Source organism: Stenella coeruleoalba (assembly GCF_951394435.1).
Source record: "Stenella coeruleoalba genome assembly, chromosome: 2".
NCBI classification, from domain to species: domain Eukaryota; kingdom Metazoa; phylum Chordata; class Mammalia; order Artiodactyla; family Delphinidae; genus Stenella; species Stenella coeruleoalba.
In genome coordinates, this window is record NC_137147.1 from 172,754,691 (window position 1) to 172,780,836 (window position 26,146).

The 26,146-nt window shown below is 39.2% G+C and overlaps 1 long non-coding RNA gene across 1 annotated transcript in view; it reads left to right on the forward strand.

The window, feature by feature from the left end:
* Nucleotides 1-8,212: 8,212 nt before the first annotated feature.
* Nucleotides 8,213-26,146, forward strand: part of LOC307183136 — a 119,014-nt gene continuing 101,080 nt past the window's right edge. Inside the window, exon 1 of the long non-coding RNA XR_013827378.1 lies at nucleotides 8,213-9,080. This is a non-coding gene — a long non-coding RNA (uncharacterized lncRNA). The remainder of the gene's footprint in view (nucleotides 9,081-26,146) is intronic.

The window sequence follows — 26,146 nt, forward strand, 5'->3', positions numbered from 1 at the left end:
GCTCATCGTGTAACTTTGTAGGCATTACGGAGCCTCTCAATAGCCCAGTTTCTTTGTATGTAACCTGGGGTAAAAGAAGTTAATAGCAAGTTTCCTCGCTATCAGAAAGAAGAGTGTTCCCATGAAAGCTTTCGTAAGCTGAAATGGCATAAATTGAGAAGCAATTACCTCAGGACACATCTTGCTAACAAATGCACAAAACAAATGGAGATCAGGCACAGATGCTCACAGACCCAGTTCAGAGCTCTGGCGGCTTAATGCTGAATGTGATTCCCTGGAAGGAGCTTGGCGGTGCTGCCCTTAGCGCCTCTGTAACAGCCCGCTGCAAAACACGTGCTGAACAGTATTTTTACTTTTTGCTTTTTTTCCTAAAAGTAAAAATCCTCCTAGAATTTCTTTCAGTTATCAAAAACCGGTGCTAGTGAGGTTTTTTTTTTTTATAAAAGCAAAATGGCATAAAGTGAACTTCCGAAATGCAAGGGATACCTGTATTTAAAAAGGGCTTTTATTTTAATTTATTCTTGTAAAAGAAATATACACTCATATATAGAGTATAAATATAGAGTATTTACAAACATTCACATATAACATTTATGAAATTTGGATAAACACAAATATATATTTACACAAACACAGACACACACACACACACACACACACACACACACACACACACGCATGCACCACTACCATCCATAATCCAACCACTCAGATATAACCTCTATTCCATTTTGGCTATATTCCAGCCTCTTAGCCGTTCATCCTATGCATGAATTAACAAATATTAGATTTTTTATAACCTATTTTTTATAAGCTTCTGTATCCAAGTGCTATGTAATTACTACGTTTGAGCATGTTCTGAAAGCAGTATATTTTTACTTCCTCCCCCTACATTTTATGTTTTTGATGTCATATTTTACAACTCTTTATTTTGTGCATCCCTTAACTAGTTATTGTATATATAGATGATTTTATTACTTTTGTCTTTTAACCTTCATACTGACTAGAGAGATGTTTGATCTACTACCTTTACTGTATGTTTGCCTTTAGCAGTGAGATTTTTCTTGCATAAGTTTTATATTTATATTTATGGCTTTTTCTGTTTAAAGAAGTCCCTTTAACATTTCTTGTAGGGTCAGTTTACTGATGTTGAACTCCTTTACCTTTTGCTTGTCTCGGAACTCTTCGTCTCTCCTTCAATCCTGAATGGTGATCTGGGCAGATAGAATATTCTTGATTGTAAGTTCTTTCCTTTCAGCCCTTTGAATGGCACAATGGTGCCTTTCCTTTTTGATCTGTAAAGTCTGCTAATAGTCTTCTGAAGTCTCCACGTTACTTTGAAGTCTCTCTCTTTATCTTTGACTTTTGACAGTTTAATTATAATGTGTCTTGGTGTGGGTCTTTAGGACTCATCTTGTTTGGGACTCTCTGTGCTTCCTGGACCTGTGTATCTCATTCATTGCATTGGGGAAGTTTTCAGCCAATATTTCCTTGTGTACATTTCTACCATTTTCTCTCTCTCCTCTGGGACCCGTATAATGAAAATGTCAATATGTCTGATGTTGTTTCAGATGTCCTTTAAACTATCATATTTTTCCATTTGCTGTTCTGACCAGGAGATTTCCACTAATCTGTCTTCCAGATCACTGATTTGTTCTTATGCATCATCTAGTCTGCTCTTTGTTCCCTCTAGTGTATTTTTCATTTCAGTTTTTGTATTCTTCCACTCTGACCTGTTCTTTCTTATATTTTCTGTGTCTCTACTGAAGTTTTTTTGTTTTTACATCTTTATTGGAGTATAATTGCTTTACAATGGTGTGTTAGCTTCTGCTTCACAACAAAGCAAATCAGTTATACATATACATGTGTTCCCATATCTCTTCCCTCTTGCGTCTCCCTCCCTCCCACCCTCCCTATCCCATCCCTCCAGGTGGTCACAAAGCACCGAGTTGATCTCCCTGTGCTATGCGGCTGCTTCCCACTAGCTATCTACCTTACATTTGGTAGTGTATATATGTCCATGCCTCTCTCTCGCTTTGTCACAGCTTACCCTTCCCACTCCCCACATCCTCAAGTCCATTCTCTAGTAGGTCTGTGTCTTTATTCCTGTCTTACCCCTAGGTTCTTCATGACATTTTTTTTCTCTTAAATTCCATATACATGTGTTAGCATACAGTATTTGTCTTTCTCTTTCTGACTTACTTCACTCTGTATGACAGACTCTAGGTCTATCCACCTCATTACAAATAGCTCAATTTCATTTCTTTTTATGGCTGAGTAATATTCCATTGTATATATGTGCCACATCTTCTTTATCCATTCATCCGATGATGGACACTTAGGTTGTATCCATCTCTGGGCTGTTGTAAATAGAGCTGCAATGAACATTTTGGTACATGACTCTTTTTGAATTATGGTTTTCTCAGGGTATATGCCCAGTAGTGGGATTGCTGGGTCATATGGTAGTTCTATTTTTAGTTTTTTAAGGAACCTCCATACTGTTCTCCATAGTGGCTGTACCAATTCACATTCCCACCATCAGTGCAAGAGTGTTCCCTTTTCTCCACACCCTCTCCAGCATTTATTGTTTCTAGATTTTTTGATGATGGCCATTTTGACTGGTGTGAGATGATATCTCATTGTAGTTTTGATTTGCATTTCTCTAATGATTAATGATGTTGAGCATTCTTTCATGTGTTTGTTGGCAGTCTGTATATCTTCTTTGGAGAAATGTCTATTTAGGTCTTCTGCCCATTTTTGGATTGGGTTGTTTGTTTTTTTGTTATTGAGCTGCATGAGCTGCTTATAAAATTTGGAGATTAATCCTTTGTCAGTTGCTTCATTTGCAAATATTTTCTCCCATTCTGAGGGTTGTCTTTTGGTCTTGTTTATGGTTTCCTTTGCTGTGCAAAAGCTTTTAAGTTTCATTAGGTCCCATTTATTTTTGTTTTTATTTCCATTTCTCTAGGAAGTGGGTCAAAACGGATCTTGCTGTGATTTATGTCATAGAGTGCTCTGCCTATGTTTTCCTCTAAGAGTTTGATAGTTTCTGGCCTTACATTTAGGCCTTTAATCCATTTTGAGCTTATTTTTGTGTATGGTGTTAGGGAGTGATCTAATCTCATACTTTTACATGTACCTGTCCAGTTTTCCCAGCACCACTTATTGAAGAGGCTGTCCTTTCTCCACTGTACATTCCTGCCTCCTTTATCAAAGATAAGGTGACCATATTGTGTGGGTTTATCTCTGGGCTTTCTATCCTGTTCCATTGATCTATCTTTCTGTTTTTGTGCCAGTACCATACTGTCTTGATTACTGTAGCTTTGTAGTATAGTCTGAAGTCAGAGAGCATGATTCCTCCAGCTCCGTTTTTCGTTCTCAAGATTGCTTTGGCTATTTGGGGTCTTTGGTGTTTCCATACAAACTGTGAAATTTTTTGTTCTAGTTCTGTGAAAAATGCCAGTGGTAGTTTGAAAGGGATTGCATTGAATCTGTAGATTGCTTTGGGTAGTAGTGTCATTTTCACAATGTTGATTCTTCCAATCCAAGAACATGGTATATCTCTCCATCTATTTGTATCATCTTTAATTTCTTTCATCAGTATCTTATAGTTTTCTGCATACAGGTCTTTTGTCTCCTTAGGTAGGTTTATTCCTAGATATTTTATTCTTTTTGTTGCAATGGTAAATGGGAGTGTTTTCTTGATTTCACTTTCAGATTTTTCATCGTTAGTGTATAGGAATGCCAGAGATTTCTGTGCATTAATTTTGTATCCTGCTACTTTACCAAAATCATTGATTAGCTCTAGTAGTTTTCTGTTAGCATCTTTAGGATTCTCTATGTATAGTATCATGTCATCTGCAAACAGTGACAGTTTTACTTCTTCTTTTCTGATTTGGATTCCTTTTATTTCCTTTTCTTCTCTGATTGCTGTGGCTAAAACTTCCAAAACTATGTTGAATAAGAGTGGTGAGAGTGGGCAACCTTGTCTTGTTCCTGATCTTAGTGGAAATGCTTTCAGTTTTTCATCATTGAGCATTATGTTGGCTGTGGGTTTGTCATATATGGCCTTTATTATGTTGAGGAAAGTTCCCTCTATGCCTACTTTCTGGAGGGTTTTTATAATAAATGGGTGTTGAATTTTGTCAAAAGCTTTCTCTGCATTTATTGAGATGATCGTATGGTTTTTCTCCTTCAATTTGTTAATATGGTGTATCACGTTGATTGATTTGCGTATATTGAAGAATCCTTGCATTCCTGGAATAAACCCCACTTGATCATGGTGTATGATCTTTTTAATGTGCTGTTGGATTCTGTTTGCTAGTATTTTGTTGAGGATTTTTGCATCTATTTTCATCAGTGATATTGGTCTGTAGTTTTCTTTCTTTGTTACATCGTTGTCTGGTTTTGGTATCAAGGTGATGGTGTCCTCATAGAATGAGTTTGGGAGTGGTCCTCCCTCTGCTATATTTTGGAAGAGTTTGAGAAGGATAGGTGTTAGCTCTTCTCTAAATGTTTGATAGAATTCGCCTGTGAAGCCATCTGGTCCTGGGCTTTTGTTTGTTGGAAGATTTTTAATCACAGTTTCAATTTCAGTGCTTCTGATTGGTCTGTTCATATTTTCTATTTCTTCCTGATTCAGTCTTGGCAGGTTGTGCATTTCTAAGAATTTGTCCATTTCTTCCAGGTTGTCCATTTTATTGGCATAGAGTTGCTTGTAGTAATCTCTCATGATCTTTTGTATTTCTGCAGTGTCAGTTGTTACTTCTCCTTTTTCATTTCTAATTCTATTGATTTGAGTCTTCTCCCTTTTTTTCTTGATGAGTCTGGCTAATGGTTTATCAATTTTGTTTATCTTCTCAAAGAACCAGCTTTTAGTTTTCTTGATCTTTGCTATTGTTTCCTTCATTTCTTTTTCATTTATTTCTGATCTGATTTTTATGATTTCTTTCCTTCTGCTAACTTTGGGGTTTTTTTGTTCTTTTTTCTCTAATTGCTTTAGGTGCAAGGTTAGGTTGTTTATTCGAGATGTTTCCTGTTTCTTAAGGTAGGATTTTATTGCTATAAACTTCCCTGTTAGAACTGCTTTTGCTCATTCCATAGGTTTTGGGTCGTCGTGTCTCCATTGTCATTTGTTTCTAGGTATTTTTTGATTTCCTCTTTGATTTCTTCAGTGATCACTTCGTTATTAAGTAATGTATTGTTTAGCCTCCATGTGTCTGTATTTTTTACAGATCTTTCCCTGTAATTGATATCTAGTCTCATAGCGTTGTGGTCAGAAAAGATACTTGATACGATTTCAATTTTCTTAAATTTACCAAGGCTTGATTTGTGACCCAAGATATGATCTATCCTGGAGAATGTTCCATTAGCATTTGAGAAAAATGTGTATTCTGTTGTTTTTGGATGGAATGTCCTATAAATATCAATTAAGTCCATCTTTTTTAATGTATCATTAAAGCTTGTGTTTCCTTATTTATTTTCATTTTGGATGATCTGTCCATTGGTGAAAGTGGGGTGTTAAAGTCCCCTACTATGAATGTGTTACTGTGGATCTCCCCTTTTATGGCTGTTAGTATTTGCCTTATGTATTGAGGTGCTCCTATATTGGGTGCATAAATATTTATAATTGTTATGTCTTCTTCTTGGATCAATCCCTTGATCATTATGTAGTGTCCTTCTTTGTGTCTTCTAATAGTCTTTATTTTAAAGTCTATTTTGTGTGATATGAGAATTGCTACTCCAGCTTTCTTTTAGTTTCTATTTGCATGGAATATCTTTTTCCATTCCCTTACTTTCAGTCTGTATGTGTCTCTAGGTCTGAAGTGGGTCTCTTGTAGACAGCATATATATGGGTCTTGTTTTTGTATCCATTCAGCCAATCTGTGTCTTTTGGTGGGAGCATTTAGTCCATTTACATTTAAGGTAATTATCGACATGTATGTTCCTATTCCCATTTTCTTAATTGTTTTGGGTTCGTTATTGTAGGTCTTTTCCTTCTCTTGTGTTTCTTGCCTAGAGAAGTTCCTTTAGTATTTGTTGTTAAGCTGGTTTGGTGGTGCTGAACTCTCTCAGCTTTTGCTTGTCTGTAAAGGTTTTAATTTCTCCATCAAATCTGAATGAGATCCTTGCTGGGTAGAGTAATCTTGGTTGCAGGTTTTTCTGCTTCATCACTTTAAATATGTCCTGCCAGTCCCTTCTGGCTTGCAGAGTTTCTGCTGAAAGCTCAGCGGTTAACCTTATGGGGATTCCCTTGTGTGTTATTTGTTGTTTTTACCTTGCTGCTTTTAATATGTTTTCTTTGTATTTAATTTTTGACAGTTTGATTAATATGTGTCTTGGGGTATTTTTCCTTGGATTTATCCTGTATGGGACTCTCTGTGCTTCCTGGACTTGATTAACTATTTCGTTTCCCATATTAGGGAAGTTTTCAACTATAATCTCTCCAAATATTTTCTCAGTCCCTTTCTTTTTTTCTTCTTCTTCTGGAACCCCTATAATTCGAATGTTGGTGCGTTTAATGTTGTCCCAGAGGTCTCTGAGACTGTCCTCAGTTCTTTTCATTCTTTTTTCTTTATTCTGCTCTGCAGTAGTTATTTCCACTATTTTATCTTCCAGGTCATTTATCCATTCTTCTGCCTCAATTATTCTGCTATTGATCCCATCTAGAGTATTTTTAATTTCATTTATTGTGTTGTTCATCGTTGCTGTTTAATCTTTAGTTCTTCCAAGTCCTTGTTAAATGTTTCTTGCATTTTGTCTATTCTATTTCCAAGATTTTGGATCATCTTTACTATCATTATTCTGAATTCTTTTTCAGGTAGACTGCCTATTTCCTCTTCATTTAAGTCTGGTGGGTTTTTATCTTGCTGCTTCAACTGCTGTGTGTTTTTCTGTCTTCTCATTTTGCTTATCTTACTGTGTTTGGGGTCTCCTTTTTGCAGGCTGCAGGTTCGTAGTTCCCGTTGTTTTTGGTGTCTGTCCCCAGTGTCTAAGGTTGGTTCAGTGGGTTGTGTAGGCTTCCTGGTGGAGGGGACTAGTGCCTGTGTTCTGGTGGATGAGGCTGGATCTTGTCTTTCTGGTGGACGAGTCCACGCCTGTTGGTGTGTTTTGGGGTGTCTGTGGACTTATTATGATTTTAGGCAGCCTCTCTGCCTATAGGTGGGATTGTGTTCCTGTCTTGCTAGTTGTGTGGCGTAGGTTGTCCAGCACTGTAGCTTGCTGGTCGTTGAGTGAAGTTGGCTGCTGGTGTTGAGATGGAGACCTCTGGGAGATTTTTGCCGTTTGATATTATGTGGAGCTGGGAGGTCTCTTGTGGACCAGTGTCCTGAAGTTGGATCTGCCACCTCAGAGGCACAGCACTGACTCCTGGCTGCAGCACCAAGAGCCTTTCATCCACACGGCTCAGAATAAAAGGAAGAAAAAGTAGAAAGAAGGAATTAGTAGAAGTAGAAAGAAAGAAAGAAAGGAGGGAGGGAGGGAGGGAGGAAGGAAGGAGGGTAGGAAGGAAGAAAAAAAGAAGGAAAGAAGATAAAGTAAAATAAAATGAAGTAAGATAAAATAAAATAAAGTTATTAAAATAAAAAGTAATTATTAAGAAAAAAATTTTTTTTAAAAACCAAACAAAAAAAACGGACGGATAGAACCCTCAGACAAATGGTGGAAGCAAAGCTATACAGACAAAATCTCACACAGAAGCATACACATACACACTCACAAAAAGAGGAAAAGGGGAAAAAATCATAAATCTTGCTCTTAAAGTCCACCTCCTCAATTTGGGATGATTTGTTTTCTATTCATGTATTCCACAGATGCAGGTACATCAAGTTGTTTGTGAAGCTTTAACCCTCTGCTTCTGAGGCTGCTGGGAGAGATTTCCCTTTCTCTTCTTTGTTCTCACATCTCCCGGGGCTCAGCTTTGGATTTGGACCCGCCCTTGCGTGTAAGTCGCCGGAGGGCGTCTGTTCTTCCCTCAGACAGGACAGGGTTACAGGAGCAGCTGCTTCGGGGACTCTGGCTCATTCAGGCCGGGGAGGGGGGGGAGGGGGGAGTGGGGAGTGGGGAGGGGGAGGGGGAGGGGGAGGGGGGAGGGGGGAGGGGGAGGGGGAGGGGGGAGCACGGAGGCGGGGCGGGCCTGCGGCGGCAGAGGCCGGCGTGACGTTGCACCAGCTTGAGGCGCGCCGTCGTTCTTCCGGGTGAGTTGTCCCTGGATCCCGGGACCCTGGCAGTGGCGGGCTGCATAGGCTCCCCGGAAGGGGGGTGTGGACAGTGACCTGTGCTCGCACACAGGCTTCTTGGTGGCGGCAGCAGCAGCCTTAGCATCTCATGCCTGTCTCTGGGGTCCGTGCTTTTAGCCGCGGCTCGCGCCCGTCTCTGGAGCTCCTTTAAGCAGCGCTCTTAATCCCCTCTCCTCGCGCACCAGGAAACAAAGAGGGAAGAAAAAGTCTCTTGCCTCTTCGGCAGGTCCAGACTTTTCCCCGGACTCCCTCCCGGCCAGCCGTGGCGCACTAGCCCCTTCTGGCTGTGTTCACTCAGCCAACCCCCGTCCTCTCCCTGCGCTCCGACCGAAGCCGAGCCTCAGCTCGCAGCCCCGCCCGCCCCGGCGGGTGAGCAGACAAGCCTCTCGGCTGGTGAGTGCCGGTCGGCCCTGATCCTCTGTGCGGGATTCTCTCCGCTTGCCCTCCGCACCCCTGTTGCTGCGCTCTCCTCCACGGCTCCGAAGCTTACCCCGTCCGCCACCCGCAGTCTCCGCCCGCGAAGGGGCTTCCTAGTGTGTGGAAACCGTTCTACCTTCACGGCTCCCTCCCGCTGGTGCAGGTACCGTCCATATTCTTTTGTCTCTGTTTTTTCTTTTTTCTTTTGCCCTACCCAGGTACGTGGGGACTTTCTTGCCTTTTGGGAGGTCTGAGGTCTTCTGCCAGCGTTCAGTAGGTGTTCTGTAGGAGTTGTTCCACGTGTAGATGTATTTCTGGTGTATCTGTGGGGAGGAAGGTGATCTCCGTGTTTTACTCCTCCGCCATCTTGCCGGAAGCCCTCTACCGAAGTTTTTACTGTGTTCCTCCATTCTTCTCCTGAGTTTGGTGAGCATCTTTGTGACCATTATTTTGGACTCTTTATCTGGAAGATTGCTTATCTCCATTTTGTTTAGTTCTTTTTATGAGGTTTTTTTTTGTTGTTCTTTTGTTTGGAACATATTCCTTTGTCTCCTCATTTTGTCAAATTTTCTGTGTTTGTTCCTATGTATTAGGTAGGTCAGCTACATCTCCTGTCTTGAAGAAGTGGCTTATGTCCAAGGTGTCCCGTGGGGCTCAGTTGTGCAGTTCTCCTTGGTCACCAGAGCCTGGTGCTACAGGCGTGTACCCTGGGTGGGCTGTATGTACCCTCCTGTTGTGGTTGGGCTGTGATTACTGTAGGCATCCTAATGTGTGGGGCTAGCCCTGGCTCAAGTGCCTGCAAAGTTTGGCAGTGACTGTTGTGGGTATCCTTATGTATGGGGCTGGCCCCTGTGGTGGGAGCTGCTTTGGGGGGATGCTGGCCTTGTCTGAGGACACCCACAGGTTGTTGGGCAGGGGGCCACTTTAGAGGGGCTCCAGCACCAGCCAAGGGCACCCACTGGGTCTAGTGGGGCAGGGGACCACTTTGGTGAGACTTAGGTGCCAGCTGAAGGCACCCACCAGGTGTTGGGGCAGGAGGCCACTTTGGAGGAGTACAGGCTGGGGTGGGTTCATAAGTAAATGTGGGGTGGAGTGAACAGTGCTAGTAGGGTAGATGGGAGAGTCAGAAATGGCGCCCCTCAGTGACAGGCAAGGTAAGTAGAAGGTGAGCAACCCCCCCCCTAAAAAAAACCTGGCACCCATCAGCACCTCTGTACCCTCAACAAGTCCCTGCCTCTTGGTCACACACCCTAAAATTAGTCAATGAATCTCCTTCCTGTACGATCCAGGCATTTTTCAAACTGCTGCCTTTGTGCTGGGGCTCAGAGTGAGGGAGTTTTTTGCACACACCGTTTAAAAGCAAAATTTCCGTTTCCTCCAGCTCTCCCCTCTGGCCCTTCGGGATGTAAGCCCCCTGCTGGTTTTCAAAGCCAGACGTTAGGGGGGCTCATCTTCCCGGTGCAGGTCTCCTGGGCTGAGGAGCCGGATGCGGTGTTTGGACCCATTGCTCCTTAGGGAGGATGCATGAGGCTGTGGTATCCCTCCCACCCGTGAGTCACTGCGCTGGAGAATGCTTCTGACCAGACCACATCTCCACCCTTCGTACCCTTCTCAATGTGGCTTTTTCTTTTTATCCTTAGCTGTGGAAAATCCTTTCGGCTAATCTTCTGGTCATTCTCAGAGATGGTTACTCTCTATGCAGCTATAGTTTTGGTGTGTCCGTAGGAAGAGGCGAGGCGCAGTCAGTTTTGTGCAGGTGTAATCTGATGGTGGAATCACCTCAGCCCATGACTTACTCCTGTCTGTAGTCTTGGAGCTTCCTGAGTGGGTACCCAACCGTGGGACCTGTCTCACACTCAGGCATAAGCAACCAGGGAGTGTGTGTGTGTGTGTGTGTGTGTGTGTGTGTGTGTGTGTGTGTGTGTGGAGGGGGGAGGAATTAATGGGGAGTATCACCTGAGGGGCCACCCTTGACCAACAGGGGCAAAAGCCACTGAATAAATGTTTCCCTTTACCTCCCCCAGGCAGACAGTTCTGACACGCATCTCAATAAGGCTCCTCAGAAGGTTCTGGCAGAATCCAGCACAGTTGCTTGCAGCAGTGGCCAATTCAATTACACATCCCTCCAGCTGCCGTCCTTTTGGCCCAATTTCATCCTCCCTAATCCTTCCCTTCTGTGCCCTGAGATCACCTTCCAATTAGACTACCTGCCCACCAGCCTTTGTCTCAGGCACTGCTCTCAGGGACCAGGCTGATGGGGGCTGCCACAGTTTCAGGTTTGAACTATAGGGAGAGCTCACACTCATACGCTGGAAAACTACAATTTTCAATAGGAATGGAAACAATATGGAAAGGAATTCGGTTGTAGCGTTATTTCTCCCTTTTTGAAGACTTGGCATTCATGGATTTTTACTAATGCCTAAAGAAAATAAGAATTATTTTGCTAGCCTCTGAGAAAACACTTAAATGCTTTATAGAGTTGGTGGCCAACAGGGATTCTGTTGTTGATGTCTTTACGTGGACTTATTAAATAATCGTGTATACTTGTGGCAAGTGACATTATTTTGTTTTTTGGGGTTTTTTGGTTGTTTACTTTAGGAAAGTCTTATGTTGACTGTATGGGTGGATTCTAGTTGAAATCTTTTGATTCAAGAGGGAATATTGATGAGTTTATTCAAAATTTCCAAAATGGTTAGGCATCTGGATACAGCTACAGTCCTAAGGATTCATCTGTCCAATCACCATAGTAAATTCTTATATGGCAGGCACTGTACCAGGTACTCAGGTTACAATAGAAGTAAGACATAGCATCCGCTCTTGGGTGCTGCCAGGTTGCAGAGAGACCTCCTTGTAATAAGCAAGTGTGTGAAGTCCAGCAGGTATTGTGCAGAATGGGGCATGATGCACCTGGGAGAGTGGCTGATTTCACTGGGGAGTCGAGAGTGGGAGGGGGAGTAACTCATGAAAGCATCCTAGAAAAGGTAACATTTGGGTCTCTTCTTTTTTTTTAATAATTTTAAAAATTGAAGTATAGTTGATTTATAAGGTTGTGTTAGTTTCTGGTGTACAGCAAAGTGATTCAGTTATACATATATATGTATATATGTATTCTTTTCATATTCTTTTCCATTATAGTTTATTACAGGATATTGAATATAGTTCCCTGTGCTACAGAGTAGGACCTTGCTGTTTATCTATCTTATATACAAAGTTTGTATCTGCTAATCCCAAACTCCTAATTTATTCTTCCCCTACCCACTCATCTGGGTCTCTTCTTAAAGAGCAATCGATATTTCCAAGGATGGTAGGCGGTGGAGGGCAATCAGGATGAGCAACGTTGTAAACAAAGCCCAGAAATGGAGCTGCCTTGATGACCAGGCACAATGTCAGAGAGATGGTGGACCATGATTCTGTAGGCAGACCTCAGAGATATTTGGGGGTCACATCCTGTCCACTGCAGTAAGGCGAACATCTCAATAAAGAGAGTCACACAGAATTTTTGGTTTCCTAGTGTATATAAAAGTTATGTTTACACTATACCGTGGTCTGTTAAGTGTGCAAGAGAATTATATCTAAAACAACAATGTACTTACCTTAATTGAAAATACTTTATTGCTAAAAAATGCTATCCCTCACCTGTGGCTTCAGTGAGTCCTAATCTTTTTGTTGGTGGAGGGTCTTGCCTGGTTGACGGGTGCTGACTGATCAGGGTGGTGGATGGTGAAGGCTGGGGTGGCCGTGACCATTTCTTAAAATAAGACATCATTGAAGATTGCTGCATTGATTGATTCTTCCTCTCATGAATGGTTTCTCTGGAGCATGCAGTGCTGCTTGATAGTATTTTACCCACAGTAGAACTTCTTTCAAAATCCTCTCAAAACCTGCCACTGCTTTATCACCTAAGTTTATGTCATATTCTAAATCCTTTGCTGTCATTTCAGCCATCTTCACAGGATCTTCACCAGGAGTAGATTCCATCTCAAGAAACCACTTTCTTTGCTCATACCTAAGAAGCAACTCCTCATTCGTTAAACTTTTATCATGAGATTGCAACAATCAGTCACATCTTCAGGCTCCTCTTCTAATTCTAGTTCTCTTGCTGTTTCTGTCACATCTGCGGTTACTTTTTCCACGGAAGTTTTGAACCCCTCAAAGTCATCCATGAAGGTTGGAAACTTCTTCCAAACTGCTGTGAATGTTGCTATTTTGACCCTTTCCCGTGAATCATGAATGTTCTTAATGGCATCTAGAATGGTAAATCCTTTCCAGAAGGTTTTCAATTTACTTTGCCCAGATCCATCAGAAGAATCAGTATCTCTGGAAGCTATAGTCTTATGAAATGTATTTTTTAAATAAAAGACTTGAAAGTAGAAATTACTCCTTGATCCATGGGCTACAGAATGAATGTTGTGTTAGCAGCTATGAAAACAACATTGATCTCATTGTACATCTCCATCAGAGCTCTTGGGTGACCAGGTACATTGTCAATGAACAATAATATTTTGAAAGGAATCTTTTTTTATGAGCAGTAGGTCTCAACAGTGGGCTAAAAATATTCAGTAAACCATGTTGTAAACTGACATGCTGTCATTCAAGCTTTGTTGTTCCATTTACACAGCACAGCAGAGTAGATTTAGCATAATTCTTAAGGGCCCTAGGAATTTTGGAATGGTAAATGAGCATTGGCTTCAATTTCAAATCACTTGCTGCATTAGTGCCCAACAAGAGAGTCAGTCTGTCCTGTGAAACTTTGAAGCCAGGCATTGACTTCTCCTCTCTTAACTATCAAAGTCCTAGATGAAATCTTCTCCTAATAAAAGACTGTTTCATCCACATTGAAAATTTGTTGTGTAGTGTAGCCACCTTCATTTGGATGACAAAGTCTATGCATTAAGTATCTGAAATCACCCACATCCATTTGCTAATAAGCAGATATTAATAATCATTCTGAAGCGTGTTTTCAAATGGTACACATAATTTATTTTCTTTTAATTAATCTATTTGAGTAAAAGTAAAATTAACGGTGTGTTGAGTTTATTGCTGTAAATCCAGATGTTAATCAATAATCAATATATCCTTGTTTTAAAAGAATCTCAACCTTAATTTTTTAAAATTTTGTTTTCTCTCAAGCTATAATATTCACTATTCATCCAACACTTTATAATCTGTAACTTACGTCAGGATGCATAGATGTAATACCTTTTTAGTAGTTTATCTCAAAATTAGGAGTAAATTATTATTATTTTTTTAACATCTTTATTGGAGTATAATTGCTTTACAATGGTGTGTTAGTTTCTGCTTTGTAAGAAAGTGAATCAGCTATACATATACATATGTTCCCATATCTCTTCCCTCTTGCGTCTCCCTCCCTCCCTCCCACCCTATCCCACCCCTCCAGGCGGTCACAAAGCACCGAGCTGATCTCCCTGTGCTATGCGGCTGCTTCCCACTAGCTATCTACCTTACGTTTTGTAGTGTATCTATGTCCATGCCTCTCTCTCGCTCTGTCACAGCTCACCCTTACCCCTCCCCATATCCTCAAGTCCGTTCTCCAGTAGGTCTGTGTCTTTATTCCTGTCTTACCCCTAGGTTCTTCATGACATTTTTTCCCCTTAAATTCCATATATATGTGTTAGCATACGGTATTTGTCTTTCTCCTTCTAGGAATAAATTATTGATTTCCACATATAAGGATGAGGGACTTCTAGGGAAAGATGGTACAGTAAAGTCTAATTACATGCTAAATTTTCATCAGTGCCAAGTGATGTGATTAAAAGATGGTGGGCAGGTAGGGAACTGTCAGAATGTTGCTTAGAGCAATTAAATAAGGAAATGCATTTAACCTTATGCCATTAAACTTCAGGGAAGGCAGAAGGGAAGAAACAAGTTACGGATGAGGATGACAGGGCACAAAACACTACCCTGCCCCGACACAATATAAAATGGGTGGTAAAAGTTGTATAATTTCAGCCCCTCCCCAAAGAAGAAAAGATTGCATTTGACAGCAGATAGATAGTTTCAATAAAAATCTAAGAAATGACCTATGGAAAATTCCATATGTACCTCACTTAGACTTCATGAGAGATACCACAATATTTCATTGGGTTGCTATCTTTTAGAGCATTGTACTGAGCAAGAGAACAAGGCTTATCAGAGTTGGATACAAATTCATTCTGGGCTGAAGTACTGAATGTTTGTGAGATTTCCTTGAAAAAATAAATAAATAAAGATAAACCTAGGTTCCCAGCAAGATTTCCAGTGAGCACAAAATAAATACTTTTCTTTCTTCCAATTAAACAACATAAAAGAGGATAGAAAATAGTTCTCAAATTTTGCTTAAAAAGGAACGACAACCTAGATACAGATAAAATGGTAACGGATTAAGAGAGAATTAAAAGCCCTGGGCAGAATTTGCCGCATGGAAAATGAGGAAAAAAAAAAAAAAGCCATGATACTCGGGCGTGAACGGGAGAAAAGTAAGGAGAAAGAAAGAAAAAATTAACGAACACTTATGTAAAATACAGAAAAAAACCTCTTCAAAATAACAGAAGAATGTAGGCTCAAATATCTTGCAGTATTGAATTATGTAAAAAAAAATGATTCAATAAAACATGTGGTCATAGCGAGATATCTTAAAATTCAGAATAAAAGTTCCGAGCTAGTTTATGTAGTTTTTTGAGCTAGAGATATCAAGTGAGACTCAAAATATTATATAAAATTTAAAAGTTACATAGAATAAAATGGATGTTTTGAATTTCTTTATACACAGCCACAGAATGTAGAGACTAATATTTTAATATGTTAGTACAACAGCCAACAAAAAATAAATTTGAAAGAATTCCACTGTCATTCTCATGGATGCCCTAAGACATAGCAATTGAGTAATAGTATCTAACTGGCAGTAGGAAAAAAATGTTTTAATTTAAATAGAAACTAGAATTTTTGTTATTATTATAGCTACTGTAAGAGCAAAAATGTAAAAATATTGTTTTATTTCTCTTCCTTCTCAAAATTTACAGAATGATCATTTTCAAAGTGAGTTAACTCTTTATCCCCTGTGATTTCCTTAATCACTGGTATTCACTGTAGCAGAAACAGTTGTTTTAATTTTCTAACAGTAAAGTCATTACTATTTTCAGACACTCATATGTAACTAAATGATGCAGATCTTTTATTATCAACCCTGTTAAAATCTTAGAATCTTAGAGCAGGCATCACACTTCCAGACCCACAATACTTAGGGTGGGAAAAAGAAGATATAAGGGAAAGTAAATATTAAAAAGGAAACTGAAAAAGATTGATCAGAGATACAGGAAGAGAGCCAGAAGAGACAGCCAAAGGAGGAGAAAATGCCTAGAAAAGAGTGGTCAACAGGGTTAAATGCTGTTGAAAGGTTAGGATGATTCTGGAAAATATCAATTCAGTTTGACAGCATGCCATCAGTGATCATAGCCAGAGTAGGTTAACGGTGTGTGAGAAATACCACGTTGCTGTGGGTCGGACAGATAAGTTGCAGGAGATCAATGCATACATGCAGCTATCCCTTTGAAGAACTTGGCTCTAAGAAATGGTAAGAAAGGGTTATAGCAAGAAGGAGATGCTGAATCAGCTGTGCTTTTAAAAATTTATTTATTTTAAGATGGAAATATCTTCAGAATATTTACAATTGAAGGAATCAGTAGAGAGACAAGCATAGTAAGAATAAGGAAATAAGCATGTTTAAAGAAAAAGACTGCTGTGGGTAGAGAGTGATTTGTTGGAATTTAAGATTTTAGAAATGATTCAGTTATGGGAGACTGAGATCAGAGTGTGAGCATAGGAGGAGGTTGCTGATAGAGATTTAGGAAATTTGAAGGGTGTTGGCTGGGTTTTCCACATGGATATCGAAGGACATTTTCACTGGATGTGTAATTATACGTTGACAATATTTTCTTTAAGTATATTAAAGACGTCATTTCATTGTCTTATATATTCTTTTTCTCTGAGTTTCAGCAATTTGATTATGAAGTGCCTATGTGCTTTTTGTTTTCTTCTTCTTTTGTTTAAATACTGCTTGAGGTTTGCTAATCTTGGATCATGAATTTTGAAAAAAATTTGGAAAATATTTATTCTGTGCCATTTTCTCACTTTTTCTGGGACTCCAATGACATGTGTTACAGAATTACCCCAGAGGTCTCTTACGCTCTGTTCAGCTTTTTCACTCTTTAATCTGTTTTGAGTATGTTCAATGGATCTGTCTTTGAGTTCACAGATCCTTTCTTATGCCATGTCAGTCTGCTGTAAGCTCATCCACTGAATTCTTCATCTCAGATATTACATCTTCAGTACAGAATTTTTATTTGATTGTTTTAAAACTTCTAATTCTGCAATAAAATTTCCTATCTGTTCACTCATTTTATCTGTATTTTTCTCTAAATTCTTGAACATTTATCATAATTATTTTCTAAAATCATTGGTGGCCAATTCCACCAGGAGGGACAGTTGTGGGTCTGCCTCTATTGACATTTTCCTCTTGATTATTGGTCAATTTCCTGACTCTTCCCATGACTTCAATTTTTAAATGCTGGAAATTTTTTAAAAATCAAAGGACAGTGGAGGCTGAACTAGATATTTTTTGTTTTGCTTTATTTTTTCCCAGACAAGGTACTTCTTCAGTTCCTCTGTGAGACAGTTAGGATAAGTTATGACCATTCAGATCCCACCCTGGAGCTGATGAGCTGGGGGTTAGGTGCAGCTTTACTCAGTTGCAGTTATCTGTAGCTTCAAATGAGATTATAGAGATTTCTCTTTGCCCTTCAGATTAACGTACAACTTCCCCTGCCACCATAGGGAGACTGACTTACCTTGCTGATATCATCAGGATTTGGGCTGGCAGGAAGTTGGGTTCCAGCTTTCGTTAGGTTCAGTTTACCTCTAAATTCAATACAAGTTAGGGACCTGGAACTTAAGCAATGAACATGACTATAAAATCTTTTTCTACTTTCCAGTTCCACTCCTATGACCACTTATTCAGCAGTATTCCTGCTGGGTAGTAGAATAATTAGGCCAATAGACTTATTTTATATTTGGTCTCTTCTGGAATTCATTCTGTCATTCCAGCTCCAGTCGTTCTTAAAAGTTTGGTTTGCTTCCCTTTCTACTTCTGGCAGGTCCTCATCCTTGTCTACTCATACCGGACAAGGCAAGACCCAATCCCAAGTATGGGGCCCCCGCTGAGCTTTGCTTATCTATGAAGAGCTTGCTTCTCTCTGAAATTTAGTTCATTTAGTTTGCTTTGGAGTCACTGATCATTAATGACATGCTTCTAGTTTATCAAATGTCTTCTTTTTGTAACAGGAATGAAGGTCTTTCATGACATTTCTACATCTTAACTGAAAGTGGAACTCCTCTGTTTGGACGCTGATGCCATGCAACCATGACAGTAGATGTTGCGATGGAACAAGAAGTTGAACCAATGCCAAAGTCCTTAATAAATGTCTGAGTGTATGGGGGTGTGTGTGAGGGGAGACTGTGATGCTTTTGATGGATCAGTAGATGACTGTAAAGAAAAGGAATGGTGTGATGTAGCCAGAATCCATCAACTCAGAGGAGAAAGGGAATAAGACACAACAGTGAGGGTAAAAGATAGTTTATTTACAATTAAATAAAAGGTCCAGAGAACACTGTGCAAACAATGGAAGGAGAATCAGCAGAAGTTGGAGGGTAGGGGTAGGTGGGAAGAAACACAGTTTGGGGATGATAATATGTGAGAATATGGTTGACGGATTGCTTGCATTTTGGTAAGTGGGCAAGGCTGGAGACAAGGGGTGTGCCCGGAGTCACGGCTCATGAAGTGCAGAGTCAGTTTCCAGCATGGTTAGAGGTGTTTTGAGGCTGGCAGATGGCAGGCTTTTTTTTCTCCAGCATGGAGAACCTCTGCTAGTGACTGTTGAAGAGCATTCTCTCGTCACAGGTCATTAAGACCCTGACTATTCTTGTTGTTCGCTGCCTGCAGGCATCTCTCCCTAGAGGCTCAGAGGTATGGAGGGTGGAGATGGTGAGGCCAAGATTTGCTTGGAGAAAATATCCAATAGAGAACTAAATTATTTTCTGTTTTCCTTTCCATTTAAAGGCTATCAACAGCATTTATTGAGTATTGTGCTCGGGCTAGGTGTACAAAGGCACTAGTCTTACTTCACAATGTGCTTTATTTTAAAATGGTGTCTTATTCTTTCATGGAAAGATTTCTGTAGTTGGTCACTCTGTTAGTAATTGAAGGTTTCCCATCGCTTTTAAAATGTAAGTTGAGATGTAAAGCAAAAATCTAGGTATCTCAGGTAGAAAGATTTTATATTTTAATTAGAAATAGATGGATAATTGATGGAATAGACTGATGAATAGATTTTGACTCAAAAGACATGGGTTTGAATCTCGCCTCCAGTATTTCCTAGTTGTGTGGCTTAAAGCTTATTCAGTATCTTCTTTCTACCTCCATTAAAAAAATTGTAAAATGGAACTACAAATCATATAGATTTATAAAGGGCATTAAATAATGTAATGATTATAGACGTATGCCTGGCATATAGTAACAATACAAAAACAATTTTTTTTTCCTGGCATTATTCAGTTCTCTTAAATTTCATCTTGGCTTTGTATACACAAAGAGATAGTGTTCTCAGGTATAGAGAACAAACTAGTGGTTATCAGTGAGGAGAGGGAAGAGGGGAGGGGCAAGATAGAGGCAGGGGATTGAGAGGTACAAACTACTATGTATAAAATAAATAAGCTACAAGGATGTATTATACAACACAGGGAATATGGCCAATATTTTATAATAGCTGTAAATGGAACATACGCCTTAAAAATTGTGAATCACTGTACTGTACACCTGAAACTTACATAATTCGTACATTAGCTAAACCTCAAAAAATTTACAATTACAGTCCCTTTACTCTATGTGCTTTCTTTTTCAATGGGCAGAAACATAAACAGACTTTACCAGAGTACAAGTCCCATGGAGAGAGCTGAAAACTCCCCTGGAAGAAGTAGAAAGAGCAAAGATTCATTTCAAACTCATGTTTTCATCTCCTCCTTGGACTCTGAGGAAAAAACCAGTTACCGGGAAATGAGAGAATCATTGTCTTTAACAGTCTTACTTGGCTTCACGTACAGGGGTAATGATTCCTAGGTCATGGTCCTAACCCCTCTTTGATAAATAACCTTGTGGGGAGAAAATTGCTGCCCCAGACTTTCCTAAAGCCATTTTGTAAGTAGAAGCTTTATTCAAAGGGGAACTGCTAGAGCAAGTGTAGGACCTCATTGCTAACATGAAAGAAGCTCAAAGGCAAGGTGTTACTAGTAATGTGTCAACAAAGTCATCTCATGTGTTGGAGGAGTTTCCTAAGTATTGTAGAATTCAGTGATGCTTAAATTTTTATCAGAATCACCTACTGGGAAATGCAGTATGCTTTACCTCCTTTAATTCATGTGACTTCTCTTAGGTAAGAGAGTTTTGTTGAAAAAGAATGAAAAAAATGTTTGTGTCGATCACCATTTTCCAAAGATCTCAGGTTTAGGAAGTAAGACATTCAAATCAGGGCCCCTATTTAGATAGTGGCTTTTATTCTTCCCACTGCTTAGCATAGCACCTGGCATGTTGTGGGTGCTGAACAAATACATATAATATACACGGAATGCAATTTCCCCCCTTCATCCTGATACAAGTGTTTACAATATTGATGTTTAAAGTAGACCTAAACTTTCAAGCATTAGAATTATATACACATCACCATTAGCTTAGAAAGAAAATGTACATAAATTGTCCTTAGTCTAAGCAGCATGGAGTATCACTTTTCCCTAAACGGAATTGATGTATTTCACCAATAAAGTTAAATAATGATGGTCATTTTCCACACTGGCTGAAAATAGAATAGATGAATTTTTTCTGGGATTAAATTTTTCTCTCATGAATAGATCGTCAGTTTTTGGCATAAGCCACTGCTTGAAGATCACAGCTCCATATTATGGACGAGATTAAAATGTTTTTGCTTCAGCCTTGATCTACAGTGTGAAATAAATGCTTTGCTTGGAACTTTGTAGATACTGCCACTGGAAAAATAACGCTATTTGCTGGACTCTGTTTGCTAAGTCTTTGCACAAGCATCAGTTTATGAGGTGAAGAATTAGGCAATTAGTACAGTAAGGTGCACCCAAACCACGTTTGCCTGAAATAACACATTAAAAAAAGAAGGTGGGTTTCAACTTTGTTACTAAGTTAGCAGCTCTTCCCTTCCCTTTCACGTGTAGACAGAGTGAGAGGGATGGAAGCTGTGAGTGGCACTTACCCGTGTCCACATGGCATCAGTGGGACCCAGCCCTGCGACAAACCAAGGTATGCTTGTAGATTACGTGGTGATTTTAAAGTTCTGTCTCTTCACCAGCAGCAGTGGCAGCAACAACAGCTGTGCTTTTAAAAGCAGATCCCTGGTGTGCACAATAAAGCTGACAGGTATCCTCCTTTGTAAACAAGTGGTTCTATTTTAGCTTTGAAATAGGTGACAGCGTGCTGTCTAAACACATCGTTGTTGGGGGATTGGATTTCCTGCATCTTGGGGGTTCCCAGACGCACAAACTTAAGGTCTTGTGAACAAGGCTGGCTTCACATTCTTACTCATGACACATGAATAGGAGTCAGTATTTTTAGTATCTTAAACTCAAAATAATTTGAATTGACAACAATACCATGCATGTAGACAAATTCCAATCATATTACAACGATTACTTGGATTGAGGACTTGCTTTGAGCGTGACACAGTGAACTTTGGCATTTTCCAGATTGTAGAATACTTATGATTTCATTTTAAAAAAATTAATGAACTTTGTTGTTTAATATTTTATGTTTTACATTAGTTTTAGGTTCACAGCAAAATTGAATGGAAGGTACAGAGGTTTCCTGTATACTCCACATATGCACAGCCTCCACCATTATCAACACTCCCCATCAGATGGTACATCTTTTACAACTGATGAACCTATATTGACACATCATGATCACCCAGGATCCATAGTTTGCAGTAGGGTTCACTCTTGGTGGTGTACATTCTATGGGTTTGGACGAGTGTATCCATCATTATAGCATCACAGAGTATTTTCACTGCCCTAAAAATCCTCTGTGCTCCACCAGTTCATCCCTCCCCTGCCCGATATCTGGCAACCACTAAGCTTTTTGCTGTCTCCACAGTTTTGCCTTTTCCAAATGTCATATAGTTGAAATAACATAGTATGTAACCTTTTTAGATTGACTTCTTTCATTTAGTAATATACATTAACGATTCCTCCATGTCTTCTCATGGACTGATAGTTCATTTATTTTTAGTGCTGATTAATATTCCACTGTCTGGATGTACCACAGTTTATGTATCCATTCATCTGCTGAAGGACATCTTGGTTGCTTCCAAGTTTTGGTAGTTATGCGTAAAGCTACTATAAACATCTATATAGTAGGTTGTGGTTTATGTACAGGTTTTTAGTGGACATAAGTTTTCCATTCATTTGATTGGAATGGAAAGTACCAAAGATACTATATTTAAACCCATATACTAGGTCACTTATATTTTCTCCTCTGTTTTCTTCTAGCGGTTTTAAGTTTTACATTTAGGTCTATAATCCATTTAGGTTAATTTTTATGAAGGTGTTAAGTCTGTGTCCAGATTCATTTTTTGGCAGGTGCATGTCCAGTTTATCCTGCATCATTTGTTGAAATGACTATCTTTGCTCCATTGTATTACCTTTGCTCCTTTGCGAAAGATCAGTTGACTGTATTTATGTGAGTCTACTTCTGGGCTCTCTATCCTGTTCCACTGACCTATTTGTGTATTCTTTGGCCAATACCACCCTGCCTTGATTAGAATAGTTTATAGTAAGTCTTGAAGTCAAGTAATGTCAGCACTCCAACTTTGTTCTTCTCTTCCAATATTGAGCTGGCTGTTCTGCATCTTTTGCCTCTCCATATAAATTTAGAATCAGTCGTTCGATATTCACAAATTACCTTGCTGGGATTTAGGTTGGGATTTTCTTTTCATGTATACATAAGCATATTAAATACATTGTTGCTATTATTATTTTGAAAAAAGTTATCTGTTAGATCAATCAAAAATAAGAAAAATGAATGTTTTAATTTTACATTCACTCATTTGTTCTTCCATATTCTTCCTTTCTTTGTGTAGATTCAAAGTGCTGACCTATGCCATTTTCCTTCTCTCTTAAGATCTTCAAATTTCTTGCAAGGTAGATCTACTTGCAATAAATTCCCTCAATATTTGTTTTTCTGAGAAAGTCTTTATTTCTCCTTCACTTTTGAAGGATAATTTCTTATGTTACAGAATTCTAGGTTGATGGCTTTTCCCCCAACACTTTAAATATTTCATTCCTCTTCTTCTCAGATGGTTTCTGAGGAGAAGTCAGATGTAATTCTTATCTTTGCTCCTCTATAAGTATTTTTTCCTATGACGTCTTTCAAGATTTTTTTTCTTTATCTTTGACCTTCTGAAATTTGAATATGATATATGCCTTGGTGTAGTTTTCCGAGTACTTATCCTGCTTGGTGTTCTTATCCCTGAGTTTCCTGGGGCTGTGGTTTGGAATCTGGCATTAATTTAGGAAAATTCTCTGTCGTTATTACTTCAGATATTTATCCCATTTCCTTCTCTTTTCTCTTTTCCTTTTGGTATCCCCATTTTGCATGTGTTACACCTTTTGTAGTTGTCCCACTCTTCCAGGGATATTCTGTTCTGTTTTTTTCCAGTTTTTTTTTTTTTTTCCTTTTCAGTTTTGGAAGTTTCTACTGTCATATGCTCACGCTCAGAGATTCTTTCCTCATCTGTGTCTAGACTATTAGTGAGCCCATCAGGGGCATTCTTCATTTATATTACAGTGTTTATGGTTTCTAGCATTTATTTTTTACTTCTTTATTAGAATTTCCATCTCTCTGCTTATATTATCTGTCCTTATATGTTGTCTACTTTTTCCATGAAAGCCCTTGGCATAGCAGTTTTAAAAATTACCAGTTTGATAATTCCAACATTTCTTCCATATCTGGCTCTGGTTCTGATGCTTGTTCTCTCTTTTCATACTGTGTTTTTTGCCTTTTAGTGTGCCTTGTACTTTTTTGTTGAAAGGCAGACACGATGTACTGGGTCAAGGAACTGTGGTTGGTAGTCCTTTAGTAATAGAGTGGTGAGGTGTGAGAGGAGGGGAAACAATTTACAGTCCAATAATTAGATCTCAGTCTTTCAGTGGGCCCATGACCCTAGACTGTGAACTTCACTCCTGCTTCTAGTTTTTTTACCCCCTTTAAGTGGAACAGGATGGCTCAGGTGGGTTGGAGTTGGGTACGTCTCTTCCCCCTGGTAGGTGAGGCTCCGATAAAAATTGCAGCAGATTAGGCTCTGGTTAGCTAGTTTTTCCTGATAACAGGCCTTGTTGAGAATATGCTCTGGCATATTTCAAAATATGCTTCCTCTCCCTGCTGGAAGTCCAAGGGGACTTTTCTCCAATATTCACTGTGAGGACCTGGTAGTGCTCACGGATGTAAAAAGCACAAAAGCATGGGGGTTCTCAAAGACTGTGCTCCTCTGGAATTTGTAACTCTCACACTGGTTTACGCTGAGTCTCCAGAAATCTGTGAATTACAGTTCAGATCTTCCTACACTGATGCTGGTTCTGGGGCGTCTTCTGCTCTAGTAAATGGTGATTTCTCTGTATCCACTTGTTTGTCTTCCAATCTGGGGGACAGCAGTTTGTCCTGTGACCTTGCCTCTCAGGCAACTCTCAGAAGAGTTGTTCATTTTTCAGTTTGTTGAGTTTTTAACTTGTTGTTGGGATGGAGCAGCAACTTCTAAGCTCTTTATGTGCTGGGCCAGTAACTGGAAGTCCCTTCTATGATTTCATTCTTGGAGGGTTTATTTTAAAAAGCAGCTGACTTACATTGTCAACATATCTGTATAGAAGAACAAATGTACAAAATTTATACCTGCATGAAACTTCACAATGCTCTGTGGTGGGGAGGAGGCCAAGTGACTGCTTTGGGAATATGTAACAGCATGTATTAAAGCTGACGCTTGATTCCATCATGGAGAGTTCAGCTTGGTGTAGATTTACTTATACATGACACAAAGCATTCTCAGTTTATATGACATATTTAGGGGTTGAAAGAGCTTTGGCTGCTTACATTGTGTTTGTGCATTGATATTTACATGTATACTTAAATTAATTTCACAAATGAAATGGGCTTACTACAGATTCTCAAAAATATAAACAGACGCGTGTCACAGAAATGCTTTAACATCCAGTGAGTATGTTACTTAAAAAGAGTCCAAGTTACTTCAAGAGTAATGTTAATTTAAAAGTTCTAAAATCACTTCCATTTTCTTTCAGTAGAGCTACAAATCTCTCCTGGAGCTTTTTTTGAATGTAAAGTATGATGGAATTGATTAATGGTAGATGTGGAAATGAGCTGATTAAAACCTGGAGAGTTGGAGAAGGTGCCTGTGTAGTTTGTGTGCATTGCTTGTAGGGCTGTTTAGTATGCTGTTCAGGAAGGAAAAATTCACATTTCCTAGTAGTAGACTTGCTGACCTTGACTGTGAAGCAACTTCAAAAGAGTTCAAGCACTTACTCTTTATATTTTAGCTTTCTTCCTGAATCCACAAATAATATATGCTTGTTATGAAAAAATTCAAAAGAGCACAGAAGTGTGTAGCACGGAGATTAACAGGCCCTGGTGGTCTCTTCTCTGCCAGCTGACTATGTATATCCTGCCAGACTTTCTCATGTACGTTGCAGTGGATACTACAGTTATAATTATTATTGATACACATCGATACATCATAAACACATTCTGGCACCGATTCTTTCACCAGTGACATTTTGTACATTTTTGGTTGGTCTGTATACATTATAAATAAACTCATTAAAAATACACTGCATATTATCTTGCTTATTTTAGCAATTGCCCATTATTGAGTAATTGTGCTGCTTCTGATTTTTTCACTCTTAGAAACAATGCTGAAAAGAATATCTTTGTGCACTCCTGAGAGCACGTTCTTAGGAAAAATTCTGTTAGTAGAATTGCTGAGTTAAAGGGTGGGCATCTTTTCAATTTTAAGAAAGTACCCTCTAAAAGGCTTGTAGCAATTTAAAGTTCTGTTTACCAGTTTTGTTAGTCAATCCCGGTTATTGTCTGTCTTCTAAAATCAGTTTGATGGGAAAAAATTTCTTATTGTTGTTGAAGTATATATATATATAAATAATATATAAAATTACTATCAGTGAGGTGGAGTATTTTTTGATATACTTGTTTGTAATTAAAATAATATTGTAATGAATGCAATTTCTAGTTAGTTGATTACTGACTTGTTAATTTAAATACAATTTTATAGTTAACTTTTTTTCTGAAACAAAACTTTAAAGAAGTAAATTTAGTTGATTCTTAAATTAAACAGACAAAGTGATGG